The following is a 21517-nucleotide window of genomic DNA, read 5'->3' as shown; positions in this document are numbered from 1 at the left end:
CTTTTTTCTATCAAAAAAAAGAAAGGACATTTGAAAAGTGCAATCATGCATCAATTAATTAACTACCACGATATTGTAAGAACCTATTAATTATATGGGAAATGTTAACCAGTGTCCCGGAGCATTGGTTAAGGAATTATAAGAAGAAATGTTTTCTTGAAATTTGTGTATTTTACTTTTTGAAATTTGAAAAAGTATTGCTTTTAATGCTTACTCCCTCCGTCCCATATTATAAGCAAAAAAAAAAAAAATCACACTTATTAAAAAAACTACTAAAACATAGTAGTTTGTAACATAGTTTTTTATGTTATCTTTGAAATGAGTTTTATAGGAAGATGTAAAAACAATTTTCATTGGTAGTTGATATTATAGAGAAAATGAAAAAGAGAGTCAATTGAATGCACTTTACATTTAATTTTCCTTTGAAAAAGATAATTTTTTGAAAAAACATAATTAAATATGATAATAGTTGGTCTTTTTTGTTTATAATTTGGGACAAAAAAAATGTGTTTTTTTTCTTCATATAATTTAGGACGGAGTGAGTACTTTTGTTTTTTCTTTCCAATTTAAGTTGTTTAACTAGTGAACCGGGGACAATGGTTAACAGAAGACAATGGGATCAAAATGTAATGGAAAAAATTGAGGTCACAAGAGTGAGAGGGCGAAATTCGGATGATATGACAAAATGAAAAACAAAATTGAGGGGACATGATAAAAAAAAAAAAAAAGACTTTAGGATTGTCTAACTATCTTCTCATTATAGATTTAATAGATAGATAGATAGATATCCTTGGCTGGAAATTTGAACATGCAAAGTCTAAGTCTTAAAAAAAAAAAATTGAAAAAGTAAAAATGGAATATATTAACACTGGAGTGTAATGTCCCTAGCACAAGGTGTACTAACGGGACCACTCCACCAAGCCAAGAGTCAAAACATAATTACAAAACAAGGGTCAGTCGAAACCCAGACAAATCATAGGGTCCGACCACAATCTCTGGAAACCGTACACAAACATGGCGTTTTTAGCTTTAAGCCACCAATATGAATGAAATTTAACTTTGTTTAAAATCTGAGCCATTGGGGTTTGGATGTTATTAAAGAGCCTGTTGTTATGCTCGTTCCACACCAACCAAACTCCCAACAACCAAATGAGCTGAAGAAAAGATCTATGTTTCTTTGAATTCCCTGTGCAGTGAATAAATTGAGTGAAATGGTCGCTAATGGAGCTAGGATCCGCACCTGCAACACCTAACCAAGACCAGATATACTTCCACAAAGAACTAAATAAATCACAATGGATGAACAAATGAGATGTTGTTTCTTCGTGGTCACACCCCGCCATGCACCTGGCCACGCCCTGCTGGATGATGCCGCGCCTCACAAGGTGATTTTTAGTTGGCAACCTGTCTTGCAACAATCTCCACGCCAAAATCGACACCTTCAGAGGAACCTGTTTATGCCAAACAAGATCTCCCAAAACATCAGATGAAGAAGCGACCTGACTAGTCAGGATCTGATACGCTCCGCTCACAGTGTAACCCTCAGAGATGTCAGAGTCCCACTGCCACCGGTCAGAAATATCAGAGTACAAAACAAAACCATCAAGTAAGAGCCTACACTCCACTACCATGTTCTCCTCCCAAGCCTACAATCTACGTTTCCACTTCCACGCCTCACCGCCATCCGACCAACCTAGCGTAAACATTTCCTTCACTGTTGCCAATTTATTAGTTGACAAATCAATAAGTCTTCAAAATTTTAAGACTTAATTGTAAATTTTTTTGAGTGAATATTTTCCCGTGTCTGAATTTTCACAATCGATCAATTTCTTTATTAGATTAATCGAAATAGCTATAACGCCCATGAATTTTATAACGTTCGCTCAATTTAGTCTTGCCGTTAACGGTGCTGACGTGTCACCTTAAGAACTAACGTGGACTTCCAAGTCAGATGTAACATATATAAGGTCAAATTTGATCCAAAAATTTCGATTTTTTATTTTCGAGTTCTTTTTTCAAGGAGACTATTTTAAACGAAAATTTTAATTTTTTGACCTTTCTTTTTTTATTTATTTTCTTCAAACTCGTAAACTCTTAAATGTTCATACATTTTTCATCATCTTCTTCTGCTAAAAACTCATCCTTTGTGCCATTGAACTTCCTCCCTCCATAAAAATCACCACAATTTCGTTCTTGTCAACTTCAAACACAAATTGTTATAAGTAAAAATTTATTTTTTAGATTAATTAGATGACTAATATATCTGGTCCAATATAAATCAATTGTTATAAGTAAAAATTTATTTTTTAGATTAATTAGATGACTAATATATCTGGTCTAATCAATTGTTATAAGTAAAAATTTATTTTATAGATTAATTAGATGACTAATATATCTGGTCTAATATAAATCAGATACGTTAGTTGTTCGAAGGATTAGAAAATAAATTCTACTTATAATCTTATAATATTAATTGGAGGAAGTGTGTTTTTAAAAATTAAATTCACGAGTTCCTCGTGGGCAACAATATATCTTGAATGATTTGGAAGATATATATATATATATATATATATATATATATATATATATATATATATATATATATATAATGAGGATAAGTGGGGTGTCCGGGGTTCAAACACCGGCCCCTGCATATCATATGCAATATCCCTACCAACTGAGGTAAGTTCACGGGATAATTTGGAAGATATTTATCATATGACTTAGTGCACAAATTTCTTTTATAATATTTTTTTTTATTAAAGATCCAATTTAGTCCCTTGTGATATTTCAATATAGCAGCTTAACACGTGAATTCAATTTGCATTGCACGTTACTATCAATCAATAACAAACTATTTTAAGGAACTGTTACAGTATGTGTCTTTCGTCTAATTACGTTCATTTGATTATATATATATATATATATATATATATATATATATATATATATATATATATATATATATATATATATATATATATATATATATATATATATATGGTTTGGTGGTTTTCTTTTCGGAAAAAGATCAAACGGATAAAATTATAATAAATAAATGAGATCTTTGATGGACCACCTATATTATTAGTCCAACTTAAACACTAAAATTAAAAGTTAACGGAAAGAGGACATTAAAGAGTCTTCAACGATTGTATTTTGTACATCGTTATTTTAACTTATTAGGGTTGTCTTATTCTTTGTGATTATTTCATTTTTCATAGCGTATCTCTGATAGAAGAATCATAAAAGATTTTATACTAAGATGTAGTTATATATCCTTATTTATTAATTTTGTTAAGTCTGCAGCAACTTAACCTAATTTTTTCCCTCCACTAATCGTTTGCAACAACTCAATCCTAAAATTTTGGCTCTAAATTTGCATCTTTATTTATTTATCCTTATTTATTAATTTTATTAGGTCTGCAACAATTTAACCTAATATTTTTCCTCTAATTTGTTGTATTAGGTTAGCAGTAATTTAACCTAACAAATTCTATCTAAAAAAATGCATCACACAAATTTCATTCCCATCCTCTTGCCTTTTTTTTTTGACAATATCTTGTACAATTATTTAATACTAAAAAAATGCATCGCACCAATTTCATTCCTATCATGTTGCCTTTTTTTTTTTGACAATATTTTGTACACTTCTTTTGTACACTTATTTGATAAGATTCAAGTGTCATTGAAGGACATAATAAGACAAATTTGATTGGTATCTCTAATAATCTAATATGCGTTTATTGATTGACCCATGATCTTACGGGTTAAAGATTATTCATTGATCTTTATTATAGTCGACAAGACCCGTGCGTCACACGGGTCAAAAGTCTAGTTATTTTTCATTTTATAGGAGAAACTTGACGTAATAATGTGAGTTTCTTATAGTTTGGTGAGGGGCCTTATTAAGCTACTGTAGCAATAATATATAAAACACTTATTGGGGGAGTTGTTTGTTATTTCATTTCTCTAGACAAACACACCTAACTTGATCTGAAAAATGTTAAACTATTTAATTTTAAAGATTCATGCAGATATGATCTAGATATTGTTTATTCATGTGAAACATGCATTGATTATCTTTCTATTATCACTTCCCATGTTCATTCCTTTTTTATAGTTTATCCCATTCTTGAATGAATTTTCTTCTTCTTTTTCTTTCCAGACACGTTCTATTTTCACAATTCATATGATAATTAAACTATATTAAAGGTATTCTGTATCCTCCATCAACTCTCCTTTTTGTCCTCCTTAAACAATTATCCTTTTTGTATTTCTATCTGTATCTTTCTTTCATAATTAACCATAAGCTGAAAAGGGACTAGTTGCATTGGGTGCCCTAAATTGGTCAAATTGGTAAGGAATTTGGACGGCTAATTCTTGCGCATGTAGAAAATTCAGTTGAGATGGAAGAATCCTTGAGTGTTCAACAAGTTTCACGACGAAAATTAAACACCGCTACATGGCTGCAGACACTTCGTACTTATAAGTTACTCCTTCTATCTCTAATTATAAGACCACTTACAAGAAAATGGTTATCCCTAAATATAAAACTCACTACAAATTAGTATTACTATGAATTTATCATGGAATATAAAAAGTAACATTAAATGCATTTATATACAAATGATAGTTTAATAATAATCACACATTCCAGACATATTTATTAATCCAACAATTTCACTTAATACTTATGTTTTTTTAGGAAAATTCTAAAGAGTGCCCTTAGGGTATTGGTTAAGAGAATAAAAATAGAAAAATTGTATTGGGAAATGGTGAAAAGTTGTGAATTTAAATTTTAATAAGTAAAAACATTGTTGATTTCTGACGCAGAACATAAGCAAGGATTAACAGTGTTAAACCTAAAAGATAAACAGACAAGTTGCAAACGACAAACCTGTCAAATAAGGGATTTCAGATCTATGTAGTTCCCATTGAGCCTTTCTTGAGCGCCGCTTCATTTTCGATACGTAAAACCAATTTACCTACATCAATCTACTCCACCTCTAAAAAACTCGACTCCGAGTTCTTATCTTGATAAAGGACCTCATCTGCATGATACTCATATATATCTGCCACATTGAAAGTATTAGAAATGTTCATCGAGTTTGGAAGTTCTACCACATACGCATTATCATTGATCTTGTGAGTTACTTTGAATGGGCCATACTTGTGGGGTTGTATCTTGCTGTAGGTACCAACTGGAAATCTTTCCTTTCGTAGGAACACCATCACATCATCTTCCACATTGAAAACTTTGACTCTTATGCGTTTATCCGCAGCAGCTTTATTTTTCAACTTGGTAGCTTCTAACATGGCCTTGGCAGAATCCTTCAGAGATATAATGTCTTCAACCATATTTTCCCGGTAGCAGAATGCACAGTGCTTTAGGAACAGATGTTTAAACAAGTGAAAAAGGTATTTTCCCGGTAGCAGAATGCACAGTGCTGTTATAAGCAAACTCAACTTGAAGGGAAAGTTAAGTCCCATTGTTTCGGCTTGTCACAAAAAACACACCGAATCATATTTCCCAAAGTCTTGTTCGTGACCTCAGTTTGCCCATCAGTTTAGGGGTGAGCGGTAGAACTCATGTTCAGTGATGTTCCAAATGATTTCCATAGGGTGATCAAGAAATGACCAAGGAATTTGGTGTCTCTGTCGAAAGTAATAGATGTGGGAACTTCGTAAAGGCGCACAACCTCCCTAAAAAACAGTTTGACTATGTTGGATGCATTAACAGTCTTCTTGCATGCAATAAAGTGGGACATTTTGGAGAATCGGTCTACAACCACAAACACATAATCCACACCCCGTTGGGTACGAGGAAAACCCAACACGAAATCCACAGATAAATCTTGACTATGGTATTCTGCGATTGACCTTTAGAAACTTGACAAGTATAATATTTCTTGACTATGGTTCCAACCTCTTTCCTCAGGTGTGGCCAATAAAACCTCTCTTCCAGACTATAAATGGTCTTATCTCGCCCCATATGTCCACTTAGAACGCCACTTTGTAGGTCTCTAATTAATTTCTCCCTCAAATATGAGTAAGGAATGCACAGTTGGTCTCCTTTAAAAAGATATCCTTCTCGAATATAAAAATCTGCACAAGGATAATCATTGCACTTGGCCCATAACTCTTTGAACTCAGCATCATTCTCATATAACTCTTTTCTGTTGGAACAAAATGTGTTTAACAATAAACCTTAAAGAGTTTTGATGATAACAAGGTATTAAAAATTGTAAATTGGATTAGCTAATATTTGTTCAAGTGTACAGGACCACAGTTAAAAAGTTACATCATTGATTGGTTCTGAATGAGCAAATAAAGAGCAAAAGAAAATGAAGCTTAGATGATTCTGAAGGCAAAGCGCTCCTGAAGTCAAGCTGCTCCTGAAGAAATAGCGCTCCTGAAGAAAAGCTGCTCCTGAAGAATAGTGCTTCTGAAGACAAGAGGTCCAGAAGCCACATCATCAGAAGCTGAAGAAGTTGCACCATCAGAAGCTGCAGAAGCTGCCTCATCAGAAGCTGCATCATCAGAAGCTGCCTCTTCAGAAGTCATTTCACCAGAAGCTGAAGATCAACTGGATTTACAAAACATTCAAAGATTGAAGAATCTACATTGCAAAAGCTGTCTATTGGTTTCGAAAAACACAGCAGAAAATCAGTGGAACATTGCAACGGTCATTTCAAAGGTGTTTGAAGGCATGTGCTTGCAATTTGGACGAAAGCGTTGACATTGTACTATTGTACGAATTGTACAACCACGTTCTCCACTACTCTGTTTTGTACACGCTACAAGACAAGAAAACAGCTCCAGAATACGGTCTCGCCTGCATATATGTTCCTTTGGATAAGGAATGGATTTCAAATTGGTTCTTCATAGGACAACAACCAAATCAGGCAAAAGATCATTGGTGAAAGATCAAGCTTCAATAACGACTCTTTGGTGTGCTGGCAATTTCACAACGTCTCTTTCACACCTCTATATAAAGGAGTGAAGACCTAAAGATTTGGTAATGCAAGAACGCTGAACGAAAGACTCATAACATTTTTACAAGTGCCAAATCTCTGCTGAAATTGTTATGCATTCACTTAGAATTTCTGTGTCTCAAAGTCATATCTTAGAAATTCTTAAGTCCATTGAGTCTGTATCTGATTTGTATTGTGAGCACCTCTGATTGTATATCAAGTGTTCAACCTTAAACAATTTTCTGTGTAATTTTGTTTAGTTAGGAAGTCTCTTGCAGTTGTGCTTGAGCAGGAAGTCTCTTGATTGTGTTCTTGAGCAAAGGAAGTCTCTAGCTTGTGTGCTTGAGCAAAGGAAGTCTCTTGCTTGTGTGCTTGAGCATTTGTAATCAGATATTACTCATAGTGAAATCTCCTTGGAAGTGCAAGGGGGACTGGACTACTTCCGGATTGTGGAAGGAACCAGTATAATTGCCTTGTGTCGTTCTTCTTCTCTCTCTCTCTGTTTTATTCCGCTGCATTTAGATTCTGATTATCACTTCAGAAGCTGTCTCACTTAGCTTCTGATCAGTGTGTTCAGTTTTTTTTTTTTGAGAAACGAAGAATTTTTAAAGACACAATTCAACCCCCCCTTCTTGTGTTTTTCTCACCTTCAATTGGTATCAGAGCCTTGGTCTGTTGTGTAACACTTAACCGTGCAACAGTCAAAGATCTGAGAAAAACATGTCTACTCCTCCTCCTTCTGGTTCTGATGATACTAGCTATAAACATGTCTCACATGATTATAGTGACAGTAAGAAATCCAGTGTTGGAAAGATTCCAAAATTCAATGGAGATGCTGAAGAGTTCTCTTGGTGGAAGACCAACTTTTACAGTTACATCATGAGCCTGGATGAAGAATTATGGGATATTCTGGAAGATGGTGTTGGTGATTTAGTCCTTGATGAAGAAGGAGCTGCTGTGGATAGAAAGAAACATACTCCAGAACTGAGGAAACTTTACAAGAAGCATCATATTATCAGAGGAGCCCTTGTCACTGCCATACCCAAAGCAGAATACATGAAGATGAGTAACAAATCCACTGCTAAAGCTATGTTTGCTTCTCTCTGTTCAAATTATGAAGGGAGCAAGAAGGTCAAAGAGGCAAAGGCTCTCCTGCTCGTACATCAGTATGAGTTATTCAAGATGAAGGATGATGAAACTATTGAGGAGATGTACTCAAGGTTTCAAACCTTAGTTTCTGGGCTACAGATTCTAAAGAGGAGCTATGTTGCTTCTGATCATGTAAGCAAGATACTCATAAGCTTACCTGCCAGATGGAGACCAAAAGTGACTGCCATTGAGGAAGCTAAAGATTTAAACACTTTAAGTGTCGAAGATCTTGTTAGTTCTCTCAAAGTTCATGAGTTAAGTCTTAATGAACATGAGTCTACTAAGAAGAGTAAATCAATAGCTCTTCCATCCAAAGGCAAGTCATCAAAAGCTCTCAAAGTGGTTGAATCTGAAGAGGAAGAACAGTCAAGTTCAGATTCTGAACCAGATGCTGCTGAAATGGCCATGCTCTCAAACAGACTTCAATATCTGGCCAAGAAGAACAGAAAGTTTCTCTCCAGAAGAAGTAACTCCAGAAGCTCAAAGAAAGAAGATCAGAAGGGATGCTTCAACTGTAAGAAGCCTGGACACTTCATTGCTGAATGCCCTGATCTTCAAAGAGAAAAGTCAAAGGACAAGTCAAAGAGGTCTACATTCAAACCAAGCAAATTCAAGAAGCAGATTAAGCAGAGTTTAATGGCAACCTGGGATGATTTGGGTAGTGAATCTGGATCTGATAAAGAGGAAGCTGATGAAGATGCAAAGGTAGCTGTTGGGTTGGTAGCAACAGCAACTTCAGAAGCTGGATCAGATTCAGACTCAGAAGATGAAAACGAGGTATATTCCAAAATTCCCAAAGATGAACTTGTTGAGTCACTCAAAGAACTTCTTACACATTTTGAAGTAAGAACCAATGAGTTGAAAGATTTAAAAGAAAAATATGCTGATTTGGTACAACAGCAAAAATCAACTCTATTGGATCTGAAAGCTTCTGAACAAGGACTTAGGGGCTTTGACTTCATGTGTAAAACATATGAAGATCAGCTCAGGTTCTTATGTCAGAAGCTACAAGAAAAGTGTAATGAAAAACCTTTAAGTAACCATGAAATTGCTCTTGAAGATTTTATTATATCTGGCATTGACAGAAGCAGAGTAGCTTCTATGATTTATAGCATTTACAAGAACAATGGCAGAGGAATTGGTTTTCCAGAAGTGAAACTTGAGAAAACCAATCTAAAATCTTGTTGTGAATGCATCAAGGAAGGTCTGAAAACATTCTTTGTACCAGAAGGGGCTGAGTTGGAAACTGTTGTTCAATCAGAACCTGAAACTTCTAGTTCTGAGGCTAAGATTACCTCAAAGCCAAAGAACTCTAAGTCAAAGGCTATGATCAAATCTGATTCCAAGACTTCAAAGGTTAGGATCCTGAAAAGATCAGAACCTATTCCTCAGAGTCTGGTGAAACCAAAATCTGGGGTTCTGAAGTCTAAGTTTCAGAAGAAGACAGTTACTGCTTCTTAAGTACCAAAACCTAAGGTGATGGTTAATCAGAAGCAACCCAACTCACAGCACAAGGTACAAGAAGTGAAGAGTAAAGCCTTGAGTACTAACCTTCCAGGACCCATAGAACAATGGGTACCTAAATCTAAAAATGTCAATGATGCAGGTATGTCTAAGAGCAGTGCCAAAGCAAAGATCATGGTACCTAGACAGCGGTTGCTCAAGACACATGACAGGAGACAAGTCCATGTTCCTCAGCCTAATAATGAAAGAGGGAGGAAATGTGAAATTTGGAGGCAACCAGTCAGGCAAGATCATAGGTACAGGAACTATTGGTAATTCCTCTACCTCAATTAATAATGTATGGTTGGTAGATGGTCTTGAACATAACCTTTTGAGCATTAGTCAATTTTGTGATAATGGTTATGATGTGCTTTTTGAAAAACCCAACTGTACAGTAATCAATAAGGAAGACAAATCCATTGTGTTCAAGGGAAAGAGAGTTGACAATGTCTATAAAATCAATTTTTCTGAACTGGCTGATCAGAAGGTGATTTGCCTACTATCAGTGAATGATAAGAAATGGATGTGGCACAGAAGGTTGGGACATGCTAACTGGAGGTTAATCTCTAAGCTTAGTAAGTTACAACTTGTTAAAGGGCTACCAGACATTGACTATCATTCAGATGCACTCTGTGGTGCATGTCAGAGAGGGAAAATTGTGAAATCATCTTTTAAAACCAAAGACATTGTTTCAACCTCAAGACCTTTAGAATTACTCCATATTGATTTATTTGGACCAGTGAGTACTGCATCCTTATATGGAAGTAAATATGGATTAGTCATTGTTGATGATTACATCAGATGGACTTGGGTGAAATTCATAAAGAGTAAAGATGTTGCGTGTGATGTATTCAGTAGCTTCTGCACTCAAATTCAATCTGAAAAAGAATCAAAAATTTTGAAAGTCAGAAGTGATCATGGTGGAGAATTTGAAAATGAGCCATTTGAAGCTTTTTGTGAAAAACATGGAATTTTCCATGAATTCTCTTCTCCTAGAACACCACAACAAAATGGGGTTGTAGAGAGAAAGAATAGAACTTTACAAGAAATGGCCAGAACCATGATTCATGAAAACAATTTACCAAAACATTTTTGGGCAGAAGCAGTGAATACAGCATGCTATGTTCAAAACAGGATCTATATCAGACATATTTTGGAGAAAACAGCATATGAACTCTTTAAAGGAAGAAAACCCAATATCTCTTACTTTCATCAATTTGGATGTACATGTTACATTCTGAACAACAAGCTCTACCTAAAGAAATTTGATGCCAAGGCCCAAAGAGGAATCTTTTTAGGTTACTCTGAAAGGTCAAAGGCATACAGAGTGTATAATTCAGAAACACTCTGTGTTGAAGAATCTATGCACGTTAAATTTGATGACAAGGAGCTTGAAGATAAAACTTCAAAGCAAGGTGAAAGTTTTGCAGAGATACAGGTTCCTGAAGCTACTCCAGAACCTGATCAGATAGCTGAGTCTGAAGATAGTCCAGAAGCTGAACCCACATCAGAAGCGCAAGATGAAGCTGCTTCTGATGAAGCACAAGATGGCTCACATCAAGAAGATCCTCCAAGAAACACATTCAAACACAAGTCTTCACATCCTGAGGAGCTAATCATTGGAAACAAAGATAGTCCAAGAAGAACTAGATCACATTTCAGACAAGTAGAGTCAATGATTGGACTAATCTCAATGATTGAACCTACAACAGTTGATGAAGCACTTTCAGATGATGGATGGATCCTAGCTATGCAAGAAGAGTTGAATCAATTTCAAAGAAATGATGTGTGGGATCTGGTACCCAAACCTCAGCACAAGAACATTATTGGAACAAAATGGGTATTCAGAAACAAGCTGAATGAGCAAGGTGAAGTAACAAGAAACAAAGCCAGGCTTGTTGCACAAGGGTATAGTCAACAAGAAGGCATTGATTACACTGAAACGTTTGCTCTAGTTGCAAGATTGGAAGCAATCAGGTTACTTCTCTCCTATGCAGTTAATCATGGCATAATATTATATCAAATGGATGTCAAGAGTGCATTTCTAAATGGTGTCATAGAAGAAGAAGTGTATGTCAAACAACCTCCTGGATTTGAGGATATTAAATATCTTGACCATGTTTTTAAACTGAAGAAATCACTATATGGCTTGAAACAAGCTCCCAGAGCTTGGTATGATAGACTAAGTAATTTCTTAATCAAGAATGATTTTAAAAGAGGACAGGTTGATACTACACTCTTCAGAAGGACCCTTGGGAAAGATATTCTTGTTGTGCAAATATATGTTGATGATATAATATTTGGTTCTACTAATGCATCTCTTTGCAAGGAATTTTCTGAGTTAATGCAGGATGAATTTGAAATGAGCATGATGGGAGAACTGAAGTTCTTCCTTGGCATTCAAATCAATCAATTCAAAGATGGAGTCTATGTTCATCAATCAAAGTACACAAAGGAGCTTCTGAAGAAGTTCAAACTTGAAGATTGTAAAGTGATGAACACTCCAATGCACCCTACGTGCACCTTAAGCAAAGAAGATGAAGGAGCTAAAGTGGATCAGAAGCTGTATAGAGGTATGATTGGTTCTTTGTTATACCTCACTGCATCTAGGCCAGATATTTTATTCAGTGTATGCTTGTGTGCAAGATTCCAATCAGATCCTAGAGAATCTCATATGACTGCTGTCAAGAGAATTTTCAGGTATTTGAAAGGAACAACTAATCTTGGACTCCTTTATAGGAAATCCTTAGATTATAAGCTAATTGGATTCTGTGATGCTGATTATGCTGGTGATAGGATTGAAAGAAAGTCAACCAGTGGCAATTGTCAATTTCTGGGTGATAATCTTATATCCTGGGCTAGCAAAAGACAAACAACTATTGCTATGTCTACAGCAGAAGCAGAATACATTTCAGCTGCAAGTTGTTGTACACAACTACTTTGGATGAAACATCAGTTGGAAGATTATCAGATAACTGCTAACAGTATTCCCATTTATTGTGATAATACTGCTGCTATTTGTTTGTCTAAAAATCCAATTTTGCATTCAAGAGCTAAGCACATTGAAATCAAACACCATTTTATCAGAGATTATGTTCAAAAAGGAATTTTAGATATACAATTCATTGATACTGAAAATCAATGGGCTGATATATTTACTAAGCCTTTAACTGTTGAAAGATTTGATTTTATAAAGAAAAATTTGAACATGCATTACGTGTCTGATTAGATGTTTGCTTGCTCCTGAATAGGATTTTTGGTTCTGAAGTTAGTTCAGAAGCAGTAGTCCATCAGAAGCTCTTTATTGAGATTCTGAGGAAAACTCGCTTCTGATGATGACGTCAGCATCTGAAGTCCAGAAGTTGGATTTATTGCTTCTGAATAGTTGAATTAGTGGAAATGTTGGGAGTTACTTTTTAAAAGTAACTTCTGGCCCACTAACTTGGTAGTTACTCTGTGAACTTCTTACGTGGCCTGTATGTGTTGGTATATAACTAAAAGGGCAATGATGATTTAATAGCTTTGAAAGTACTTTTCACGCGCCCCCAATTTTGTCATTAATGTTATGTTTGTTTGTCTCTTTTGAATTGCAATCGTTTTACTTTTAACACTTTGTCAATTCACACACTACTCACTCACAACAAACACATTTTGCTCTCAAACCTCTTGCGAAGTAAGCGCAAAAACCTTAGAACCCTAAATTCTCTAAATCTTCTTCAATCATCATCAAATGGCATCTTCAAGCTCAAAGGTTTCAGAATCTACTTCAAGCAAGCAAGGCGCAACAGGATCTGGGTCAGTCTACAAAAAGAAGACTATGGATATTCCATGGAAATCTTTAATAGTTCAAATAGAATCACCAGTGGATTTCACTTCACTTAAGAAGTACAAGGTGAACATGGAAGGATTGATAGAAACTCAGAAGTTGTCTGAGTATTTCAGGATGCTAAATGGGCTAACATACGTGAACTTGGTCAAGGACTTTTGGTTAAAAGCTGAAGTGTACAATGAAAAGCCTGGGAAGGTAGCAGGTAAACAAGTTGGGTCGAAGAAAGGAAAGATGGAGATAGAGTTGAATCCTACTTCCTTCAGTAGCCTTGAGATAAGGTCTGAAGTGATGGGTATTCCCGTAACCATCACAGAAGAGATAATAGCTAGAGCTTGTAGAATGAATGCAGAAGGAAGGTTTCAAGAAATAGTTAAAAAGGATGATGTCCTGCTGCAAAGCTACTACAACACTCTTTTGGGTGGTAACAAAGATGCTAAGCCTTCTGAAATGGAGATTCATCACAGGATGTTGGTGAAATTCTGTACTGATTGCTTCTTTCTAAGAGCAGGAGGGTCTGACCAACCAAATCATCAACAGAAACTGGCAATCTACTTCTTGGCCATGCTTGAGAAGATTAATTTCCCCAGATATGTCATGGATTATCTCTGCTGGGCTATTAATGAAGGCACTGTCAAAGGAAGGAAACAAGTGCCCTGTGGAAGATTGTTATCAGAAATCTTTTATCAAGGAAGAGTGCTGGATTTCTTGAGAAAGACAAGAGATGCTTCTGATAAATGCTTCGAAGTTTCCACTGCTGAGAAGACTATCAGTAGCAAGACATTGCATTCTATGCATGTTTTCAAGACAGCCCCAAAAGATGAAAAGTGGTTGGAGATGACCACAGAAGAATCTGAGATAATCAGGGACTTTCCTTCCATCTTTAAGGAAAGTAATCCTGAACACTTAGCTAAATTAGTAGTTGAGTACGTCTTGGATGAAAATGCGAGCTCTCAGGAGGAAGCTGTTGTTGCTAAAGGGAAAGGCAAGAAGGCCAAGGCAGTTGCTGTGTCAGAAGCTGTTTCTGATGCACCCAAAGGGAAGAGAGCCAGAACTAGTTCAGAATCTGATGCTGCTCCTACTAAAGGAAAGAGGGCCAGAACTAGTACTGTGTCAGAAGCTGCTGAAGCTAAACCTGTTTATGTCAAGGATAAAGGAAAGATGCAGAAGGTTGGTGCTGCTTCTATTCCTCAGAAAAGAAGAAAAGGTAAGGCAGATTTGGTAATCACCGAAGAGCAGCTGGAGGAAGCTCTTAAAGCAATAGAGAAAGAAGAGGCTGAGCCCAAGCTGAAGAAGAAGAAGGCTCCCCTTCAACTTGTGAGTCCTATGGTTGAGATGACTCCAAGAAAGAAAAGGATGGCAGATGAACATGCTTCTGATATTTTATTAAGCAAAAAGGAACTAAAAGCACAATACATTCAACAAAGAGATGACAAGCTCAAGACCTTGGGTATGGAAGACTGTGATAGGTTCTTCAAAGAGAAATTGGCCGAAGTAAGAAAAATTGCTGGTAAGACTGATGAAGACAACGAGGAAGAAGAAATGATGATCATTTTTGAAGATGCTCCAGAAGATGGAACTTCAGAAGCAGTAGATAACTCTGCAAAGGTATCTCAAGTTTCTCACACATCTTATAGCACATCCTCTATTCCTTCTGAGGACACATCCCTTTTAGATCACCTAGAAAGTCATTATCTAGGTGAACTACCTCAATCTGGCTTTACCACAACCTCAGAGAAAGCCTCTGAAACAACTCCAGAAGCAGCTGCTTCTGATAAAGTTGTTTCAGAAGACCCCCCCACAACAAACACCTTTACCAGAAAAAGCCTCTTCACCCTCTACAACTTCATCACCCCCAATTGTTCCTGAACCATCTGTTCCTGAACAACCAACTCCTCAAAAGACCGTTCCTGAACATTCTGTTCCTGAACAACCAGTTACTAAACCCTCTTCTGAACCTGAACCTGAAACTGCCGCTCCTGAACACATTGTTCCTGAGCTAACCTCTGCTTCCATATCTTCTTCACCAGTTCAAGTCATCAAGCTCATCCACCATACTGGTGTATGTGATATGGACACAGATTCTGAGGATGATCACTATGATCATGCCTCTGATATGGTAGTTGACCCCACTCCTGACCAACCATCAACCAGCCAATCATCAACTACAAATGACCAATCATCATCAAACCTACCAATTATTCCCCTAGCCCTCCAAAACCCTCTAAACAACCTTCACCTCCCACCATATACCTGGATTCTCAAGTTCTAAAGGATGTGTGGGAAGATATTGCTTCTGAAGTTCTCAGACTGATAGCAAGTAGAAATGACTTGGGTCATACAATAAGCTATCAGAAGCAATGGAGAAGGATCAAGGAAAGGGTCGTTAACCTAATTTCAGCGCTGCATGATTCCTGCATTGAGGCTCAAGAGCAAGCCAAGCAGAAGCTGGAAGATTGGTTGAATGGCATTGAAGAGAATGATGGAGATGTAGAAGTTCTTGGTACTTGGGTGAAGAATCCACTCAGTATCAGAGGCAGAGAACCTAATGAATTCCTGCCTAAGGAGCTGAATCTGATCATTCCTTCTGAGATCCTAGAAAAGATTGATGCACCTAACCTGGCTCTAGCTCAGGAGAACAAGGTGCTCAAAGAAGAAAATGACAGGCTTGAAACAGAGCTACTAGAACAGAAGCTGAAGATATCACAGTTGGAAGCTGACATGCAAGAAGCCAAGATCAGAGAAGACAACTACAGAAAAGTTATGGACAAGAAGTATGCTGATGTTCAAGAGCTTCTGAAGAAGATTTTAGAGAAATAAGCCAAACCCTTTGTTGCACACTTTTAACTTATTTTTCTGTCTTTTTAGGCTTTTGATATTCTTTGTTCATTTCTGCTTCTGAATTAGTTCTTTTTGCTTCTGATATTATATGCTTCTGAATTCTTCCTGCTTCTGAATATCTTTAACTGTTTATACCTTGACTGTTTATTTATTCCTTGAAGATGGTTAAAATGCTTTAAATTTATTTGAATTATGCTCTGAACCTTTAATCTTGAGTTTTTCTCATCTCTTCTTTTTGTTTATGTCTTTTTGCTAATGACAAAAGGGGGAGTATATGTGATAGTATTTAAAGGCTCTGAGCCCCATTAATTAATGTTTGAAAATTTTGAAAATTTCTATCCTTTTTATCGGTGTATCAGAAAGGGGGACTGGACTACTTCCGGATTAAGGAAGGAACCAGTATAATTGCCATGTGTCGTTCTTCTTCTCTCTCTCTGTTTTATTCCGCTGCATTTAGATTCTGATTATCACTTCAGAAGCTGTCTCACTTAGCTTCTGATCAGTGTGTTCAGTTTTTTTTTTTGGAGAAACGAAGAAATTTTAAAAACACAATTCAACCCCCCCTTCTTGTGTTTTTCTCACCTTCATTTTCGACATTCAAAACCCACAACCTTTTGTGCTAAGGAGACGTACAAAGAGGCCCTCCTACTTAAAGCATCAGCTAGTTTGTTAAGGGCTCCAAATTTACGCTGAATAATAAAAGGGAATTTTTGTAGAAAACTAACCCACCAATCATTCATCTTGTTGATTACTTTATGACTATGAAGAAATTTCAGAACCTAATGATCAGTGAACATAATGAACTCTCTATGAATCAAATAGTTCTCCCACTAACGAAGATCTCTAAAAACGATATAAAACTATTGGTCATAAGTACTCAATAAAGAAACCAATTGGATTCTTCTCTTGAGACAAAACAACCCCTTATTCCAATTCCACTAGCATCACATTTGTTATGGACCGGTCACAAGACCACTCACACGGATACACGTGTACAATAATACGCTGCCTTAAGGGCTTCAGGATGATTTCTATCTTCTCCTTGATTTTCTAGGGTATGTGTTTATCTTTAGTAATTTGTTTTTAGTTACCATGTGTAACTAAATCTTTTTAGGTTAAGAGTTATAAGATGAACCTGTGTTAATTTTTGTTGGATATGAAGATAATATTGTTTATTGCCTTAGTTTATGTTTTGATGATGTCTAAGATAGCTAGGTTTATTTGATGATGTTCTTTTGTGTTGATTAGCTTTAGCTTAGAAACTTGTTAAAGCACCCTAGCAAATCATGTCTCATAGTGTCATGTGATTCTTTGATGTCTTGGGTGTCATGTCTCATAGTGTCATGTGAATCCTTAATGTCTCGTGTGTTGTCATGAATTGCTTGATTCGATTCATGATTCATTGATTCATATCTAGGATTCCTTTTGTCAATTTTCCTAGTGTCACTCCTTTTGAAGCGAGTCAAACCTTGTCTCATTGTGTCTTGTATTCCCTTGATGTCTTGTGGGGTGTCTTGTTTTGCAAACTTCATTTTTGTGTGTTAGTACCGTTCTTTGTTATGATTGAATCGATTCAAATTAATCTGAATCGATCCATTAAGCTCTCTGACTTTGATTAATTGTATCAAATGAAGTTTGAATCGATTCATTTAGCCCTTGAAACAAAAATAGGACTCTCTGACTTTGTATGAATCGTATCACTTGTATAGTGAATCGATTCAAGCTTGTATCGTATCATTTTTACTTGAAATGATTCATCCAATTCTCTGACATGGTACGAATCGATTCAAAGTTGCTTTGAAACGTATCAAACATTTTCTGGGTTAATTGAGTCGACTCAAATAACACTTGACACGCTTCATTCTTCATCATATTTTCCCTTTGTCTTATATGCCTTGAATCGATTCAAACATTAAGTGAATCAATTCAGTCAGTTCATTTTGTGCGAATTTCTAGTCTTTCCCCTAACCACTATATATACTCTTCTCCTCTTTTCTCCTAAAGTATTGAATCATTTGCATCTATTCTCTCTAGGTCTCAAAAACTCATTTCTCATACATTCTTCAAGATTAAACACTTTTTCTTAGAATCACTTTGTCTTTGAGTGTGTAGATTCTCCAGGATGCTAGTAGGGATTGTAAGTTGATTCTCTCAAGAAGATTGATTGGGCTTATTCAAGGCTTCAAAGGAAGTGAATAATCTCATTCCACCTCCAAAGGACTTGGGGGTCTTTCTAACCATTCTTGAAGTCGAAGGGGGTTTGTTTGTCGGACGTAGCATTGAAGACTCGAGTGAAGAGTTCGAAGGAGTGCACGAGTAATTCAAGGATCCGAAGATTCAAGAAGCACCAAATTCAAGGGGTACTTGAAGTTTGGGGGAGTAGTTTACATAGGAGTTGAAGAATTAGGGATTTAATTTGAAGGAACTCTTGTAAACATTGTAATCAACATTTGTTACATAGTGGATGACCTTGGTGAAGGCGTACTTCATCAAGTAGATTAGACGTAGCCCTATGCGAGGACGAAAAAGGGTGAACTACTATAAACACAGGTGTTCTCTCTCTTTCCCTATCCTTTTTATTTTTCAATATTGCTTGTGATTAATTGAATAATTGATAGGTTAATTGCTAGTATTGATCTAAGTAGTTTTCATTGAAAATTGACCTAATTCATTGAGTTAGGTTTCATACAATTTGCTTAGATCAATTGATTGCAAAGTCTATTCAATTCTTCAATTACACTTGCATTGTGTTTTTGAATTGGTAGCATATTATTCTTGTTCATAGGTTTGGGTTGAAATTGTGTCTTGTTTTGTACCTTGTTAAAGGAATTATTAATAGTTGATTGTGCACAAAGATTTGTATCATGAATCTTTCAATTCTAAGATAAAATCTTATTCCACATATATTTGGTATTTGTTGATTCATTTATTGTGATTGTTCAAGAAAATTTCAAATAGTCAATTTATTAAAATCATTTTTCACAAATCTCCGAAAAGTTTTTCAAACGCGCTATTCACCCCCCTCTAGCTTGGTAACCATCTAGCCATATAGACCAACAAGTGGTATCATATAGCTTGGTCTCTTCTTACGGCTAACTACCGGAAGAGTTTGATCCATATGGCTAGTAAGGAGCCCACGTGAGCGTATAATAGAGCACCTATTTTCGACGGAGAAAATTACAACTATTGGAAGGAATGCATGAGCGTTCATATCCAATCGGTGGATATGGATGTGTAGGACGCCGTGGCCAACGGGCGGTTTCAACCGCAAGTTGTTGCCAATGGTGTAGCACAAGATATGCCTAAAGTCGATTGGAGCGATGATGACAAAAAGAAGGTCCAATACGATTTGATGGCACATAATATCCTCATCTCCTCTCTTGGAGTTAATGAGTATCATTATGTATCTCATTTTAAGACCTCTAAAGATATGTGGGATGCATTGGAAACCCTTCACGAAGGAACCGATGAAGTTAAACAATCAAAAATTAGTACCCTTGTGCAACACCTTGGTAAAACAATTTCAAATCAAGATTGCACTAATAAGATTTTGAGATGTATGAAAAGGGAATGGCAACAAAAAGTCACCGCTATCAAGGAATCACAAAATCTCAATGCTCTTAGTATGATCACACTCTTTGGCAAACTAAAGGAACATGAGCATGAAATCAATCGCTTCAAATCAAGTGAAGATGACTCTAAGAAGAAGGAAAGGAAGTCCATTGCTTTAAATACCACCTCGTTCGTTTCTACCTCTTCAGTTCAAAATGATGATGAATCTGATGACGATGCCATCGATGAATAGGAAATGAGCTTGTTTGTTAGTCGGTACAACCGTTAAATCAAAAGAATTGGGTTAAAGCACAATAACAAGAATATAGTGAACTTTAGGAAGGCCTCAAGAAAAGGAAGAGAATCAGATAATGATGAGAAAGTGGTTAGTTGCTATGGTTGCGGAAAGGTAGGCCACTATAAGAATGAATGTCCGGAGCTTGCTAAAGAAAGAGGAAGATCCGGAGCCAATCTAAGATCAAAAGGAAGAAGGGCCTACATTGTTTGGGAAGAAGATGAAGTTACCTCCAATATTAGTGACATCGAAAACAAGGATGAAGATGACCTATGCTTCGTGGGTCAAACAAAGAAAGCTAAAAATGAGGTAATCTTCTCGGACTCCGATTCCGATTCTTACTCCGATTTTAAACCCACTTATAATGACCTACAAGATTCCATTGAGGAAATGCATACAGAATCTTTAAATGCTTTTGAGAAACTAATTGCTCAAAAGAAAACTATTTTGAAACTGGAATCCGAAATTTCTAAACTGAAGGAAGCATTTGAAAGTTTGAGAGATGAGCATGCTTTACTTGTTAATGAGAAAATTGTAAGTCCCACAATTGAGTCACCTAAAACAAAGTCACCTAAGTATGATAATTGGATTGACTTTGCTAGTTGTGACTTGTGAGATTTTACCTAGTCTTCATGAAGAGATAAATTCTCTAAATAAGAAACTAGAGCATGTCTCTAAAGGTACCATGACTTTTGCTATGAATTCAAAAGATGAAAGAACTCCTTTTAAAAGACCTTACACTAAATACTCTTATGTGAGGAAAAACAAGTATCATAGAAAAAATTATGTTCCTACAATTAGGTGTCATTATTGTGGTATAAGTGGCCACACCACACCTCATTGCCACATTAGGAGGGTTGAAGTTCCTAAAGGGGTAATGATGTGGGTGCCTAAAGTCACTTGTTGTGAAACTCATCCCAAGGCTTCAACTTGTGTTGGAAGCCAAAGGAATCCTACTTGATTTGTGTAAATGTGTCTTGCAACCTTGAAGGAACTTTTTCCTCTAGGTTGTCCAAGACACCAAAACTAAGATGTGCTCCTTTTTCTCACTTTCATACTTCTAAGCGCATCTTAAATCTCACAAATGAACTATGGTATTCCTTGTTTTCTCTTACTCCCAAAAGATTGGGAAAGGTGTGTTTGGTTTAATGTGTGTAGTTTTGATGAAGAATGAGAAAAGTCAAAGATGATTCTACACTATAAGCTCCTTAATTCTTAAGGACATCATGGGCAAAAGTGTGATGAAGACGCATTCGAGGACTTTAAATATCTAACCTCTCCATTGTCTTATCATGTTGGTTGATCACGAGTGACCTCTCAATCTTCATTATCACTGAAGCACTCTAACAAGGGAGTAAGTATATTTTGATAGTA

The sequence above is a fragment of the Medicago sativa genome, chromosome 6, assembly GCF_051527215.1.
Source record: "Medicago sativa cultivar Bolivia chromosome 6, Bolivia_mono, whole genome shotgun sequence".
NCBI lineage: Eukaryota > Viridiplantae > Streptophyta > Magnoliopsida > Fabales > Fabaceae > Medicago > Medicago sativa.
This window is presented reverse-complemented; position numbering follows the sequence as displayed.